The following is an 18,237-nucleotide window of genomic DNA, read 5'->3' as shown; positions in this document are numbered from 1 at the left end:
TCTCCCTCCTCAAGGAGGTGCGGGATGTTAAAACCTCCGTCCAGGCTCTCCACTTCCTGAAATCCGACATTGCCGACATCGGCTCCAGAACGGATCAACTTGAACGTCGAGTGGAAGAGGTGGTGACGTTCCAGCAAGCGGTCGAGACCGACTTCCACCAACTCCGCCAAGATGTCGCTCAATTGAGGGAGGAGCATGAGGACCAGGACAATAGGGCGAGGAGAAACAACCTGAGGATTCGGGGCATTCCAAAGGAGGTCGAGGCGGCCCACCTTGACCTCTACCTTAAGCGCCTCTTTGCCCTTCTGTCACCTGACAACCCTGAAGAACACCTTCTCCTGGACCGAGCACACCGAGCACTCCGTCCTCGCTCCCAGGACTCCTCCCAACCCAGGGACGTCATCCTCCGACTACACTACTTTACTGCAAAGGAGGCTATTATGAGGGAGGCCCGACGGATGGGATCCGTGACTTTCCAGAATGTCCCTCTGCAGATCTTCCAGGATCTATCCCCGCTCACCCTGGCCAAACGTAGAGACTTTAAACCCATCACTTCCCTGCTTTCCCGTCATAATGTTAAATACCGTTGGGGCTTTCCCTTCCGTATCCTGGTTTGGCATCAAGGGAAGCTGCTTACTGCCAGGAATCTCCCCGAGGCTCAAACACTGATCTCCAAGCTGGGTATCCACAACACTGAACAGGATGTTTCTACCCGACGCCTGCCACCGCGGACACAGCGAAACTCGCCTCAGCCTCCTCGTTCTGAGTGGTTTACGATCCCAGCATCAGCGGCCTCGTCGGCTCCACCTCCTGTTCCCTGATGGACTTCCAGCTCTCTGATTTATTGCCTTTTTGTAATTGTGTCGACCTTTCCTGGTCGACCTCCCCCATCCGGGGAGTTGTTTCACTTTAGTACTCACGCATCCTGATTTCCCGATCCCTTAATTGATTCCTGACTGTTAAATTGTTACCCCTTGCTACACTGTTAACATGTTCATATGCCCTTATGTTGCGTAACGTTAACTTGTTTTTGTTTTTTTTTTTCTTTTGTTTTTTTCCTCTCGACCCCTTGCTTCTCCCTTCTTTTCTTCATGGAGCTGGCGCTCCGTCTGTTCCTCTTTCACGCTTTCTCTCCAGTTTTCTCCCTCAGGCTCCCCCAGGGGATGTTAGCCTCCTGGCCGTGGCTATGTGGTTTGTGATCCACCCTCCGGACCCCATCCCACGCCCCCTTAGGGCACTGAGCCCTCTTGCTGACCTAGGTGCCCAGCACCTAGGTCAGCACTACTGATCCTGGCCTCCACGGCCAGACGACCACCTACCTTCCTACCGCTCCAGGTCTCCTTCCTCTCCTCACCCCTCCCACATCACATTGTCTCTAGCTTCTTCTCTTCCTTTTCTTTCTCTCTTCCTTCTACCTCTACTCTCGGTGTTCTACGCTCCTTCTCTCCTGCCTACCTCTTTGTGGCTTGCCCATGGGTCTCCGGGTACTTTCCTTTAATGTGAAGGGCTTGAACAGCCCCCAAAAGAGAGGTAAGCTCTTTGATTCCCTCAAACTTCACAAAGGCGATCTGGTCTTTCTCCATTTCCTCCACGGCTCCCACCCCACTCTGCGATGCAAACCATACCCTGATTCCTTCCATGCCTGTGACCACTCTGCCAAAAAATGAGGGGTCGCGAATTTGCTCGCCCGTCACCTGACATTTGAGCTTCTAAACTCCCACGCCGACAAGGAGGGCCGGTTTCTTATCTTAGTGGGGAAACTTAATAGCAAACTATGCACCCTCGCCAACATTTATGCCCCTAACCAACAGCAGGAACCATTCTTTGCAAAACTGGATACCCTCCTTACTCAAGTCCGGCAAGGCGACCTCATACTTGCTGGGGACTTTAACTCTGTTCTGAACCCGAAGATAGACCGTTCTCCCTCTCTCCCTACTGCTTCCCCATCAGATTCTCGTCGCTATAGATCCCTCCTCCGCCTCATGCGATCCCAGCTTCTCTACGACTCCTGGAGGATAAAAGACCCCTCTGCTCGTGACTATACCTTTTATTCTGCCCCTCATAATTCTTACTCCCGCATTGATATGATCCTGCTCAGCCATGATCTTGCCTTGAATCTCCACGCTGCCCACATACACCCACTGATCTGACCATGCCCCTATCTCTTGCGATCTCTCGGGACTGCTCCCACGCCCTCGCCCCATGACTTGGCGCCTTAATGACTCCCTCCATAGCCAGGAGATAAGTTCCCATCTTCGGGATAAGATTTCCGACTATTTTACCTTAAACGACTCCCCTGACATTTCTAGGCCCACTCTCTGGCTGGCACACAAGGCAGTTCTTTGAGGACACATCATCAGCTTGGCCTCCAAAACCAAAAAGCAATCCCTCACTCAGTTTAACAAACTCTCCATTAAACTCCACACACTCGAGACCCAGCATAAGGCGTCCTCCGATCAGGCAGTCTTGTCTGAACTCCGTACGGTTAAAGCTGAACTTGATCTCCTTCTCTCGAGACGGGTAGCCAAGCGTCTTAAATGGCTTCGCCAGTCTTTCTACGAGAAGGGAGACAAGGCAGACAAGATCCTGGTGGCACGACTCCGTTCCACGAGAGCCAAAACCAATATTATCTCCATCTGAAACTCTCTTAATCAGCTTGATCACGACCCCAACGCTGTTAGGGCTGCCTTTCAATCCTACTACGCTGACCTCTATAACCTCCCACCCCCCTCGCCTGGTTCTCCCTCTCCACCCCACCCTGACCTGGTCTCTCACTTTCTTTCAGCTGCCAACCTGCCTAAACTCCCCCAGGATGCCATGGACCATCTTAACAGTGAGATCTCGGTGGAGGAAATTGCACAGACTATACTCATGCAAAAAATTGGTAAATCTCCGGGCCCGGATGGGTTCACGGCTCTCTACTACAAAAAATTTTCCGATCTTCTCTCCCCCCACCTCCAGTCCCTGTTTAATAGGATTGTCCATGGCGACCCCTTCCCACCTGAGATGTTGGAGGCTAGAATAGTGGTGATCCCTAAGGAAGGCAAAGACCCCCTCAACTGTGCCAGCTACCGACCTATATCTCTCCTGAACCTGGACTTGAAAACTTTCGCCAAAATACTAGCCAATCGCCTTAACCCGTATCTCCCTGCCCTTATCCACTATGACCAGGTGGGGTTCATCCCGGGCCGCCAGGCGAGGGATAACACCAGACGTGCTATTGACCTTATACATATCTCGAACTCCAGGGGTTCCCCCGCTATTATGCTCTCCTTAGATGCTGAAAAGGCATTTGATCGGATCTCCTGGAGTTTTCTGAGAGCTGCCTTGGAGGCCTGCGGCTTGTCTGGTGGCTTTCTCACTGGTATCCTGGCGCTATACTCCGCCCCCTCCGCCACGGTCTTAATCAATGGAGTCCCGTCCGCTCCCGTCCGCATTTCAAATGGTACACGTCACGTCAAATTTTTGCCCTTATTATCGAGCCCCTCGCTTCTCAAATCAGAACTCACCCAAATATGCATGGTATACGGGTAGGCCGTACTGATCCCAAAATCTCTCTCTTCGCTGATGACATCCTACTTTCTCTTACCCAACCCCTTATCTCACTCCCAAACCTCTTTTCAGTCCTGCATTCCTACAGCCTCATATCTGGCTACAAGATTAATTACTCCAAGCCTGAGGCTATGCTGCTTCATGTCCCTCACCGAGAAGCTGAATCCCTTCGTGCCAATTTCAATTTTAAGTGGCAGTCCACCAAGATGAAATACCTGGGGATATATTTGACCCCCCGTTACGACTCCCTCTTCCGGGAAAACTTTCCACCCCTTCTCACCAAAACACTCGCTGACCTGACTTCCTGGAGTAGTCTGTTCATTTCGTGGCTGGGCAGGATCATAGCGGTTAAAATGTCCATAGTCCCTAAATGGCTTTATCTTTTCCAGACCCTCCCTGTGGCAGTTCCGGCCTCCTTTCTCCGTACTATCCAACGAGCCCTCATGCGCTTCATTTGGAATCATAGACCCCCCCGCATCGCCGCTAATACCCTGAAACGACCAACCTCCGCTGGTTGTAGAGGACTCCCTGATATTAAACTTTACTACCTGGCTTCCCACCTGTCCCATATTGTCACACAAAATTATAAATGTGTGTGAGTTCTGGCGCAAAAGCTAGCTGCCCAATCCTAACCTTCCTATGATCTGCCCAAATCCAGATCACAAAAGGGATACAAGTGAAGAAATAACAAGTGGAAGGGAGATCAAAGGCGCTGCTATACAAGTGACAAATATAATAAACAAAATTTGTATAATATACTTGCAAAACCTTGTGGTCCTTCGTTAATCTTTTTTTCATATAAATCCAGTAATTACCAGATGTTTACATGCAAAGAACAAAAATAAACAACAAATGTGTAGTAATATCTACAATAAGTTCAATTTTTTGTGTGTTCTCCGATGAAGCAGAGCCCTGTGATGTGGAAGTTTTTCTTGATAGGAGATAAGGATAGTTTCTCACCACCACTTCACAAACATAGGTACACGTACCAAAACTCACTTAGAGTTAAATATCACCATACGCATAAAGGTTTCTTTTATACTTCTACTTAAGACACGTGAAACAAGATCCGTTCAACGAAAACGTACCACACTCACGTTTTCAGCAGATGGTATCCCACACGTAGCGGTTTCTTTGAATAGATGAATAACTCTTCTCTTCCATAAAGAATTAGTTTATTGGTGCGTGATAACAAATTTTAAAAATAATTCATAAAAACAAATCTCCTTAAATAATTACCAAAAAAATCAGGATAGAGCAAAATGTGTGTCAGAATGGAAAATGACAATCACAAGTGAATTCCGGACTTACACTTGCGAACACAAATGCTGCATATTACCTTGATTTGGTATCGATATAGGAGAATTAAAAAGCACTGTCTGATATCACCAACGCCGTTTCGACACAAGGTCTTTTTCAAGGTGGATGCTCAGACAGTGACTGACAAACATATTTATACCAGTGAACAGGAAATGGAAATGCATCATGGGTAACTTGAATAAAAATGTATAGTTGCGATGTTTTATTGTACTTTCCTCTGCTTGTTACAACTACATTAAATAATGATGCTCACCCAACTAATGAATTTCATTTTCATATCTATTTTATATACTTAGGAGCGCATCGTGGTCGCGGCCAGCCGCACTTCCGCGTTCCACGATGCGTTCCATAGTCCGGAAATGGGCTGCGATCACGTGACCGCTGCTTCCTTTCTCACAAGGAGCAGAGTGGCCGATCAACGTGATCGCGCCCTGTTAGCTTCATGCGCCTCAGGATGCGTTCCAGCACCCGGAAATCAGCCGCGGGCACGTGACAGACATCCTCCCCTTTCACGGGGAATGATGCTTACCGTGTCCCGGTTGCCAGGCAACAACAGAAACAGAAAGGGGGATATAATGATGGATCTCGCATTGCGTTCCAGTAACCGGAAATAGATAGTGAACACTGCTCCTTCTTACCCTTTCACAGCAAATAAATATACATATATGTCTAAATCACTTTCATTCAATATGATACAATTGTGAGCCTTGCTCTAAGACTGCCGATTATAAAAATAATATTAATTTAAAATAATGCTGTTAAAAATACTATGATAAATAGACACGGCAAGATTACATGCACCTCTAATTGATATACAGTATAATTAAAATGGAGATATATTCTACAGATGTAAACATACAACCTATCAGTGAACATACTTTATGAGCAGTTTAAGAAGATGATGGTGACAGGACAGATTAATTACATAAACCATTTAAGCTCGAAGTCTGAATTCAAGCCGCAAGGGACAAGTGTATTTAATTTAAAAATCCACTGCATCTCAGCCTTTGCGAGGTTAGTCTCTAAGTCCCTGTCCCTCCAATTAGATTTAATTTGCTGAATTCCCATAAATGATAATATTTTTGATGTTGCACAGTTATGTTTTTTAGCAAAATGGTCAGAGAGGGAGTGGGTCTGCAATCCCTTTTTTACATTACGTATATGCTCAGCGATCCTTGTTTTTAATGCTCTCCCTGTCCTGCCTACATACAACAAACCACAATCGCATTTTATTAAATAAATGACATTAATTGTGTGGCACGTAATGAAATTATTTATCTCGTAATTTACGTTATTGACTGAAAAACTGGTTATTTTTGATTTTTCTGAAGATATCGTTCTACATGCGATGCATGTGCCGCACCTATGAAAGCCTTTAGTGCGTATGGGATTGGAAGAGGTGAATGGTAATGCACTTCTTACCAATGCACTCTTTAGGTTATTTCCTCTTCTATAAATAAATCTCGGTTGGGTAGGGATAATGTCTTTCAACACTGGATCCCTTAAAAGCAGATGCCAGTGCTGGCGAATTATATACTCCTGTTTTTTATAGTTCGCCCCAAAACCGGATATAAAGGCCCATTCCGCATGGTTATTGGTGGATTTATTTTTTTCTTTTTTCAAGATTTCTTTCCTGTCAAGCCTTTCTACTTCTTCTTCCGCCTTCAAAAGCAGCTTTGGATCATAGCCCTTTTTCAAAAATTTATTTTTCATTTCTTTCTTCTGATTAATGTAGTGCTGGGGTTCGCTGCAATTCCTTTTTAACCTCAGGAATTGTCCTTTTGGGATTCCTCTAATCCATTGAGGATGATGTTGACTTGAAAATGGTAGGAGGCTATTTGAGTCCGTTGGTTTCGTGTAACCCTTTGTATGTATGGCGTCATCCTTAATATAGATGGTCAAGTCTAGGAAATTGATTTTCTCTTGACTTATATCAAAGGTTAACGTTATATTCACAATGTTGGTATTCAAATCTTTGCATAGTTTTTCCAAATTCTCTCGATCTCCTTTCCATACAAAGATGATATCGTCGATGTACCTAAACCATGACACCAAGTCCGCACCGGCCAGCGAATGGTTGTATACTGAATCTTCCTCCCACTTAGACATGAAGAGGTTCGCATAGCTCGGTGCGAACTTGGTGCCCATGGCAGTCCCGACTTTCTGCAAAAAATATTCCCCATTGAAAAAGAAATAGTTATTTTCAAGTACAAATTGAATACTTTCTAAAATAAATTCTATCTTTTCTTGTTCCATTTCAGATTTTTCCAAATGCCATTTTACTGCATCCAGACCGTCACTGTGGTTAATTATGGTATACAGTGACGTGACGTCCGCTGTAACCAAAAAAGAATCATGTTGCCACTCTATCTCTGATAATTTATTAATTGTATCAGTTGTATCTTTGAGGTGTGATTTACCTTTTATTACAAGTGGTTGTAGGTAGAAATCGATCATCTCTGAGAGATTTGTGGTTATACTACCTACCCCAGAAATGATAGGCCGACCCGGCGGTCGTGCCGGGTTTTTGTGTATTTTCGGAAGAGTATATATGGTGGGGGTTTTTGGATGCTCAACATTCAAAAATTCAAACTCCTTTTTTGTCAAGGTGCCCTTTTCCAGATATTTAGTGATGAGTTTTAAATAATTGCTTTTGATCTTTGTAGTCGGGTCTATCTTTAATTTTTGATAAGTCCCATTTGAATTCAATTGGGCCATGATTTCTTCGATGTAATCTGATTTATTTTGAACTGTTATACCCCCACCCTTATCACAGGGTTTTATGATTATGTTTTTATCATCCTTCAATGATTTTATTGCTAATCTTTCTTTTTTGGTGATGTTTTGTTTCATTCGTGGTTTCTTCGTTTTTGAGGTTTTAATTTTCTTGAAGTCTTCTGCAACTGATTTGGTGAAGCTTTCTACCATACATCCCCTCACATGTGTTGGACAAAAGGTAGATTTTTTTCTAAACGGTGTTTCGACTACTGGATCCACATTAGTGGTATTTTTCTCCGTATTGAGTGCAAAAAATTTTTTTTAAGGTGAGTTTCCTTGAAAACTTTTGAACATCAATGTAGGCGTCAAATGCATCTGTAGTAGAAGTCGGGGCAAATTTTAGTCCCTTCTTTAAAATGCTGTGTTCCTCTTTGGTTAATTCGTGAGAACTTAAATTGAATATTTTGATCTCATCAGCACTTCCCGTGTCCTCTTTTTCACATTCTTCATTTTTCTTTTTCTTTTTTCTTTTTTTCTTTCTCTTTTTTTGTCCGCCCCTTTTTCCCCGACTATTTGGTTTGATTATCTCATGTTTCTCCAATTGTCTCGCCGTTCTAAAAAAGGCCCTCTGTTCACTCTAAAGTTATCAAATGCCTCAAATCTATTGTAGGTGTCCACTGGTGGTCTATTATTCCATCTGTTATATCTGAAATTCCTTCTAGCGAATCTCCTTGGGTATGACCAATTGTTTTGTTGGAAATTATCTTCATCTCTATTCCTTAATGGGTATCTCCCTCCTCCTTGTCTTGGATAATTTTCATAGATCGATGGATCTTTATGTTGATGATCATCTATATCTTGATGGAATCTAACTTTTTTCTTTTTCCAATCTTCACACTCTTCTTTATCCATAGACGGTGATTGATGTTCCCCTTTATTTCTATATTTATTTTTTACGTTGATCGGCCACTCTGCTCCTTGTGAGAAAGGAAGCAGCGGTCACGTGATCGCAGCCCATTTCCGGACTATGGAACGCATCGTGGAACGCGGAAGTGCGGCTGGCCGCGACCACGATGCGCTCCTAAGTATATAAAATAGATATGAAAATGAAATTCATTAGTTGGGTGAGCATCATTATTTAATGTAGTTGTAACAAGCAGAGGAAAGTACAATAAAACATCGCAACTATACATTTTTATTCAAGTTACCCATGATGCATTTCCATTTCCTGTTCACTGGTATAAATATGTTTGTCAGTCACTGTCTGAGCATCCACCTTGAAAAAGACCTTGTGTCGAAACGGCGTTGGTGATATCAGACAGTGCTTTTTAATTCTCCTATATCGATACCAAATCAAGGTAATATGCAGCATTTGTGTTCGCAAGTGTAAGTCCGGAATTCACTTGTGATTGTCATTTTCCATTCTGACACACATTTTGCTCTATCCTGATTTTTTTGGTAATTATTTAAGGAGATTTGTTTTTATGAATTATTTTTAAAATTTGTTATCACGCACCAATAAACTAATTCTTTATGGAAGAGAAGAGTTATTCATCTATTCAAAGAAACCGCTACGTGTGGGATACCATCTGCTGAAAACGTGAGTGTGGTACGTTTTCGTTGAACGGATCTTGTTTCACGTGTCTTAAGTAGAAGTATAAAAGAAACCTTTATGCGTATGGTGATATTTAACTCTAAGTGAGTTTTGGTACGTGTACCTATGTTTGTGAAGTGGTGGTGAGAAACTATCCTTATCTCCTATCAAGAAAAACTTCCACATCACAGGGCTCTGCTTCATCGGAGAACACACAAAAAATTGAACTTATTGTAGATATTACTACACATTTGTTGTTTATTTTTGTTCTTTGCATGTAAACATCTGGTAATTACTGGATTTATATGAAAAAAAGATTAACGAAGGACCACAAGGTTTTGCAAGTATATTATACAAATTTTGTTTATTATATTTGTCACTTGTATAGCAGCGCCTTTGATCTCCCTTCCACTTGTTATTTCTTCACTTGTATCCCTTTTGTGATCTGGATTTGGGCAGATCATAGGAAGGTTAGGATTGGGCAGCTAGCTTTTGCGCCAGAACTCACACACATTTATAATTTTGTGTTTCATATTCCCAGGAGTGTGAGTTTAGGCTGCAAATATGTTTAGACATCTGAAAGAAAGACAAGAATCCTTAAAAGAAGTATTTAAATTGGATTGTTGTTTAGAGAATGAGGAATTAACGGATGATGACTTAGAAACGGCCATGAGTAAACTAGAGTCTCTATTATTAAAAGAGAATTCCCTCTGGTGGGAGGTGGCAACCCTTGAGAAATATCAAGCGGATGACATCATACCAAAAGGCTTGAGGATTAAAAAATCCCCAAGCTTCACAGATTCCAGTGAACAGTTCAAAAGGGAATGGGAAAAAATTCTAGAAATCTGCTCTTTCTCCCTGATAAAATTAATAATAAAAGAAAGGAGAGATAAATTACTTAATCTTAATGATAAAATAAAAACTTTACAAACAATGGTTTGAAGAATGTGAAAAAGAGGACACGGGAAGTGCTGATGAGATCAAAATATTCAATTTAAGTTCTCACGAATTAACCAAAGAGGAACACAGCATTTTAAAGAAGGGACTAAAATTTGCCCCGACTTCTACTACAGATGCATTTGACGCCTACATTGATGTTCAAAAGTTTTCAAGGAAACTCACCTTAAAAAAATTTTTTGCACTCAATACGGAGAAAAATACCACTAATGTGGATCCAGTAGTCGAAACACCGTTTAGAAAAAAATCTACCTTTTGTCCAACACATGTGAGGGGATGTATGGTAGAAAGCTTCACCAAATCAGTTGCAGAAGACTTCAAGAAAATTAAAACCTCAAAAACGAAGAAACCACGAATGAAACAAAACATCACCAAAAAAGAAAGATTAGCAATAAAATCATTGAAGGATGATAAAAACATAATCATAAAACCCTGTGATAAGGGTGGGGGTATAACAGTTCAAAATAAATCAGATTACATCGAAGAAATCATGGCCCAATTGAATTCAAATGGGACTTATCAAAAATTAAAGATAGACCCGACTACAAAGATCAAAAGCAATTATTTAAAACTCATCACTAAATATCTGGAAAAGGGCACCTTGACAAAAAAGGAGTTTGAATTTTTGAATGTTGAGCATCCAAAAACCCCCACCATATATACTCTTCCGAAAATACACAAAAACCCGGCACGACCGCCGGGTCGGCCTATCATTTCTGGGGTAGGTAGTATAACCACAAATCTCTCAGAGATGATCGATTTCTACCTACAACCACTTGTAATAAAAGGTAAATCACACCTCAAAGATACAACTGATACAATTAATAAATTATCAGAGATAGAGTGGCAACATGATTCTTTTTTGGTTACAGCGGACGTCACGTCACTGTATACCATAATTAACCACAGTGACGGTCTGGATGCAGTAAAATGGCATTTGGAAAAATCTGAAATGGAACAAGAAAAGATAGAATTTATTTTAGAAAGTATTCAATTTGTACTTGAAAATAACTATTTCTTTTTCAATGGGGAATATTTTTTGCAGAAAGTCGGGACTGCCATGGGCACCAAGTTCGCACCGAGCTATGCGAACCTCTTCATGTCTAAGTGGGAGGAAGATTCAGTATACAACCATTCGCTGGCCGGTGCGGACTTGGTGTCATGGTTTAGGTACATCGACGATATCATCTTTGTATGGAAAGGAGATCGAGAGAATTTGGAAAAACTATGCAAAGATTTGAATACCAACATTGTGAATATAACGTTAACCTTTGATATAAGTCAAGAGAAAATCAATTTCCTAGACTTGACCATCTATATTAAGGATGACGCCATACATACAAAGGGTTACACGAAACCAACGGACTCAAATAGCCTCCTACCATTTTCAAGTCAACATCATCCTCAATGGATTAGAGGAATCCCAAAAGGACAATTCCTGAGGTTAAAAAGGAATTGCAGCGAACCCCAGCACTACATTAATCAGAAGAAAGAAATGAAAAATAAATTTTTGAAAAAGGGCTATGATCCAAAGCTGCTTTTGAAGGCGGAAGAAGAAGTAGAAAGGCTTGACAGGAAAGAAATCTTGAAAAAAGAAAAAAATAAATCCACCAATAACCATGCGGAATGGGCCTTTATATCCGGTTTTGGGGCGAACTATAAAAAACAGGAGTATATAATTCGCCAGCACTGGCATCTGCTTTTAAGGGATCCAGTGTTGAAAGACATTATCCCTACCCAACCGAGATTTATTTATAGAAGAGGAAATAACCTAAAGAGTGCATTGGTAAGAAGTGCATTACCATTCACCTCTTCCAATCCCATACGCACTAAAGGCTTTCATAGGTGCGGCACATGCATCGCATGTAGAACGATATCTTCAGAAAAATCAAAAATAACCAGTTTTTCAGTCAATAACGTAAATTACGAGATAAATAATTTCATTACGTGCCACACAATTAATGTCATTTATTTAATAAAATGCGATTGTGGTTTGTTGTATGTAGGCAGGACAGGGAGAGCATTAAAAACAAGGATCGCTGAGCATATACGTAATGTAAAAAAGGGATTGCAGACCCACTCCCTCTCTGACCATTTTGCTAAAAAACATAACTGTGCAACATCAAAAATATTATCATTTATGGGAATTCAGCAAATTAAATCTAATTGGAGGGACAGGGACTTAGAGACTAACCTCGCAAAGGCTGAGATGCAGTGGATTTTTAAATTAAATACACTTGTCCCTTGCGGCTTGAATTCAGACTTCGAGCTTAAATGGTTTATGTAATTAATCTGTCCTGTCACCATCATCTTCTTAAACTGCTCATAAAGTATGTTCACTGATAGGTTGTATGTTTACATCTGTAGAATATATCTCCATTTTAATTATACTGTATATCAATTAGAGGTGCATGTAATCTTGCCGTGTCTATTTATCATAGTATTTTTAACAGCATTATTTTAAATTAATATTATTTTTATAATCGGCAGTCTTAGAGCAAGGCTCACAATTGTATCATATTGAATGAAAGTGATTTAGACATATATGTATATTTATTTGCTGTGAAAGGGTAAGAAGGAGCAGTGTTCACTATCTATTTCCGGTTACTGGAACGCAATGCGAGATCCATCATTATATCCCCCTTTCTGTTTCTGTTGTTGCCTGGCAACCGGGACACGGTAAGCATCATTCCCCGTGAAAGGGGAGGATGTCTGTCACGTGCCCGCGGCTGATTTCCGGGTGCTGGAACGCATCCTGAGGCGCATGAAGCTAACAGGGCGCGATCACGTTGATCGGCCACTCTGCTCCTTGTGAGAAAGGAAGCAGCGGTCACGTGATCGCAGCCCATTTCCGGACTATGGAACGCATCGTGGAACGCGGAAGTGCGGCTGGCCGCGACCACGATGCGCTCCTAAGTATATAAAATAGATATGAAAATGAAATTCATTAGTTGGGTGAGCATCATTATTTAATGTAGTTGTAACAAGCAGAGGAAAGTACAATAAAACATCGCAACTATACATTTTTATTCAAGTTACCCATGATGCATTTCCATTTCCTGTTCACTGGTATAAATATGTTTGTCAGTCACTGTCTGAGCATCCACCTTGAAAAAGACCTTGTGTCGAAACGGCGTTGGTGATATCAGACAGTGCTTTTTAATTCTCCTATATCGATACCAAATCAAGGTAATATGCAGCATTTGTGTTCGCAAGTGTAAGTCCGGAATTCACTTGTGATTGTCATTTTCCATTCTGACACACATTTTGCTCTATCCTGATTTTTTTGGTAATTATTTAAGGAGATTTGTTTTTATGAATTATTTTTAAAATTTGTTATCACGCACCAATAAACTAATTCTTTATGGAAGAGAAGAGTTATTCATCTATTCAAAGAAACCGCTACGTGTGGGATACCATCTGCTGAAAACGTGAGTGTGGTACGTTTTCGTTGAACGGATCTTGTTTCACGTGTCTTAAGTAGAAGTATAAAAGAAACCTTTATGCGTATGGTGATATTTAACTCTAAGTGAGTTTTGGTACGTGTACCTATGTTTGTGAAGTGGTGGTGAGAAACTATCCTTATCTCCTATCAAGAAAAACTTCCACATCACAGGGCTCTGCTTCATCGGAGAACACACAAAAAATTGAACTTATTGTAGATATTACTACACATTTGTTGTTTATTTTTGTTCTTTGCATGTAAACATCTGGTAATTACTGGATTTATATGAAAAAAAGATTAACGAAGGACCACAAGGTTTTGCAAGTATATTATACAAATTTTGTTTATTATATTTGTCACTTGTATAGCAGCGCCTTTGATCTCCCTTCCACTTGTTATTTCTTCACTTCTGTCCCATATTGTCGCCTCTTATGCCCCTCTGGGGTCTACAGCCTGGCTGGATATTGAGGCAGCCCTCGTTGGTCTCTCCGACATGACCCCTTTATGGGGTCTCCCCCCTACCTCCCGACCCCCAACCTCCAAACTCCTCCCCACTGTCGTCACATTTAACCTTAAAATTTGGGATTCTCTCTCTCTGAAGATGGGCCTCACCACTACCCGCTCACCTTTGACCCCTATCTGGCAGAACCCGATGTTCCCCCCTGGACTCTCGACTACGAGATTCCGTCTATGGATGACGTTGGGCTTTAAATTCACGATTAACTTTGCCGATTGGGGCCAATGGCTGTCCCTACCTGACCTCCAACAGAAGACCCCTTCACACTCGCTTAACCCATTCCAATTTTTACAAATCCGTCATTTCCTAGGTTCTCTGCCCCCCTCCACCCTGCTTCGGGCCCTCACCCCCTTTGAAAGCTTATGCATTAATTCCCACCTCTCCAAAGGTCTAATCTCCCAACTCTACTCCCTCTTACTAGACTCCTCTCTTCCCTCCTCCCGACCCCACGAACTTGCTTGGGAACGTGACCTTGGGCCCCCCCCTGAGAGCGAAGATTGGGAAGACATGAGACTCGGGATAGCTAAATGCTCTATTGCTACTGCTTTTAAGGAGAAGGCCTACAAAATCTACTATCGCTGGTATTAGACCCCCGACAGACTAAACAAACTTTTTCCGTCTTCCTCCCCTAACTGCTGGAGGAACTGCGGAGCTAGGGGTACAATGCTACACATATGGTGGACCTGTCCGTCCATCATCCCCTTCTGGAACCTAGTTCACTCCCTCCTCAACTCGCTCCTGGATTCCCCCGTGCTGAAGGATCCATGGATCTTTTTGCTGTGCTACCCTCCCCCGATGCTGACCAAATTCTCCCAAAAACTGGTTGTGCACATTCTATTGGCGGCGAAATCGCTGATAGCTCTTAATTGGAAGAACCCCTCTGCGCCCTCCCTCCTGTCTCTCAAAACTAAAATATGGCATATTGCGTCCATGGAGTAGATTACATACTACCTCCATGATCGGGGCCATATCTTTGAGTAGGTTTGAGCCCCCTGGCTCGCCGCTGAAAACAGACCGCCGCCCCCCTCCTCTTCCTCCTAGCCCCTACCGCAGTACCATGGGCACCACCCGCCGCTCTGACTCCATTGTCTTTATTCTCGTCCTCTCTTTTCTCTTTTCCCTATCTCTTTTTCTTTCTCTCACTGTCACCCTCTCCCGTCTTTCCCTGACCTGTTTCTCCCTCTCTCTTTTGCTTTTATCAACCCCAGGATAGACACTGTGAGTAGGTTACAATGTGGTTTCCATCCCTATGTTCCCCTTCTCCCCCCTCTCCTCTCCCCCCTAACCTCACAATTGTTTGCCATCGTTCACTTTTTCTGTTTGTTCTAGCTGTTTATTTTAAAATTGTGGTTCCTGCTGGACGGGTGTAGTACGGGTGACCGGCGGTCTCCTGACCGCCGGTCACCTTACTGACGCCGGGATCCCGGCAGCATACCGACGCCGGGATCCCGGCGGGGAGGGGCGAGTGCAGCAAGCCCCTTGCGGGCTCGCTGCGCTCGCCACGCTGCGCTCGCCACGCTGCGGGCTCGGTGGCGACCTGTGGTCGCCACGGGTTCTATTCCCACTCTATGGGTGTCGTGGACACCCACGAGTGGAAATAGTCCCTGTTGGTCGGCATGCCGACCATCGGGATAGTGAGCCGTCGGGCTCACGGAGGAGGTCATGTGACTGTCGGTCAGCCGACCGGCGGTCGCATGACTACCACCCCTGCTGGACAATAGGTCTTACGACCACCTGTCCCACATGCTTCTGTAACGTCTGTCTACCCTGTTTACCCACACACAAATAAAGAATTTCAAAAAAAAAAAAGAGAAGAGGAGAAAGAAGAATATGACTAATAATCGGACGAAAAAAGTAAAAGAACTAAATATTGCTATTGAAGATGAGGGAAGGAAACGAAACATAACAATAAGCCTTCAAAGGTCAAATTTGATAGCTTCGTTAAGCCCCTCGGGAACGAGGGTTCTCAACTTGTGTATCCAATAATTCTCCCTAAGGCAGAGTTTTCTGTGTCTGTCTCCTCCCCGTGCTGTTGGCATAACTGTCTCTATCCCTATAAGATGTAAGTGATCAGGATTCTTTTGATGAACTTCTAAGAAGTGTCTTGAAACACTATGGAAAAGAAAACCCCTTAGGATATTACGTCTATGCTCTAAGAACCTCACTCGGAGATTGCGTGTGGTCCTGCCCACATATATGAGGTTACAACTGCATATTAAAATGTATATGATGTGGCGTAGCTTGGACCGGAGCGGCTGCCTGATCTTGGAGTTCCGCTTACAGCCGCATAAAAATGCCTGCCTGGGCATCAGCACCCCGTCCCCCCTGCCTCTTTAACATCCCTGAGCACCCCCAGCCGCCGCTGATATCAGCCGGAGATCGCCGGGAGCACTCGCCGCTGCCGAGACATGCTCCTGGGCTTGTACGGAGCGCCAGACCACGGCCTTGTGTTTGGCGCCGCTGCGCGCATGATCTCCTGGCTCCCCGCTTGCCTGCTCCGGGTGTAGCTGGACTCTCCCGGACGCAGGACCGGCAGGCCTCTCCTGACTCCCAGGCTTGGGAGCGCGCATGACGCAGTGGCCATTGAATTTCCTTACCAGCCTACTTCAGGTACTGTGCAGAGCTGCGGGCGCCATCTTGCCTGTCCTAGAGCTGCCATACTCTTCATAGCAGCCTGCCTGTTCTTCTGATGTGATGCCAGTGTAACATGCCTGGTGAAGGCCCGGATTCCTATTATGTGATCTGATCTGTGGATTCCTAGCCTCCATTACCTCTATATGGTTTATATCACTTTTCGCATTATTTGCATTAATGTGCTGCGTACCAACATGCAGTGATCATCAGCTATTTGATTCTCCCTCCTCAGCCATCTATGGCCAAAATTTACTAAGAATTCGAGTTTGTCCGATTTGTTTTTTTTTTTTCTAAGTCCCAATCCGGGAATTCACTAAGCACCAATCTGGGCAGTGTTTGGACTATTCGTAATGGTTTGATTATCAAAGTTCAGAAATATGAATGAATAGACCATCGGTCAAACACGGCTGTTATTTCATACAATACGGGCATTCACTATTCATTCGTATTTGGGTGTTAGTCTCTGAGTGCTCAAGTGCGGGTCTGTTTTTTTTCGATTCGTTAAAAAAAGCAGCAAAAAAATAGACCTGCTTTTTCCAGTCGAGTTTGGATAACCATGCACGGATCAATGAGATCTGTGCATGGTTATCTATGGGAAAGGGTCTGTATAGTGTTAAAACATTTAAAAAAATTGTGTGGGGTCCCCCCTCCTAAGCATAACCAGCCTCGGGCTCTTTGAGCCGGTCCTGGTTGTCAAAATATGGGGGGAAAAATGACAGGGGTTCCCCCATATTTCATCAACCAGCACCGGGCTCTGCGCCTGGTCCTGGTTCCAAAAATACAGGGGACAAAAAGCATAGGGGTTCCCCGTATTTTTGAAACCAGCACCGGGCTCCATTAGCCAGGTACATAATGCCACAGCCGGGGGACACTTTTATACTGGTCCCTGCGGCCCTGGTACTACATAACCAACTAGTCACCCCTGGCCGGGGTACCCTGGAGGAGTGGGAACCCCTTAAATCAAGGGGTCCCCCCCTCCAGCCACCCAAGGGCCAGGGGTGAAGCCCGAGGCTGTCCCCCCATCCAAGGGCGGCGGATGGGGGGCTGATAGCCATATGTTAAAAATGTGAATATTGTTTTTAGTAGCAGTACTACAAGTCCCAGCAAGCCTCCCCCGCAAGCTGGTACTTGGAGAACCACAAGTTTGGTGCGGTTGAAAACCTGGCCCGCTGGTACCTGTAGTACTACTACTAAAAAAATACCCCCAAAAAAACAGGACACACACACCGTGAAAGTATAAGTTTATTACATACATGCACACCTCCATACATACATACTTACCTATGTTCCCACGAGGCTCGGTCCTCTTCTCCATGTAGAATCCTTGGGGGACCTGTGAAAAAAATTATACTCACATAATCCAGTGTAGATTCTGTCCGTTGTATAATCCACGTACTTGGCAAAACAAAAAAACGGAAACCCGACCACGCACTGAAAGGGGTCCCATGTTTACACATGGGACCCCTTTCCCCGACTGCCAGGACCCCCCCTGACTCCTGT

The sequence above is a fragment of the Pseudophryne corroboree genome, chromosome 5 (genome assembly GCF_028390025.1).
Source record: "Pseudophryne corroboree isolate aPseCor3 chromosome 5, aPseCor3.hap2, whole genome shotgun sequence".
Classification (NCBI taxonomy): domain Eukaryota; kingdom Metazoa; phylum Chordata; class Amphibia; order Anura; family Myobatrachidae; genus Pseudophryne; species Pseudophryne corroboree.
Note: the sequence above shows the minus strand (reverse complement) of the source record.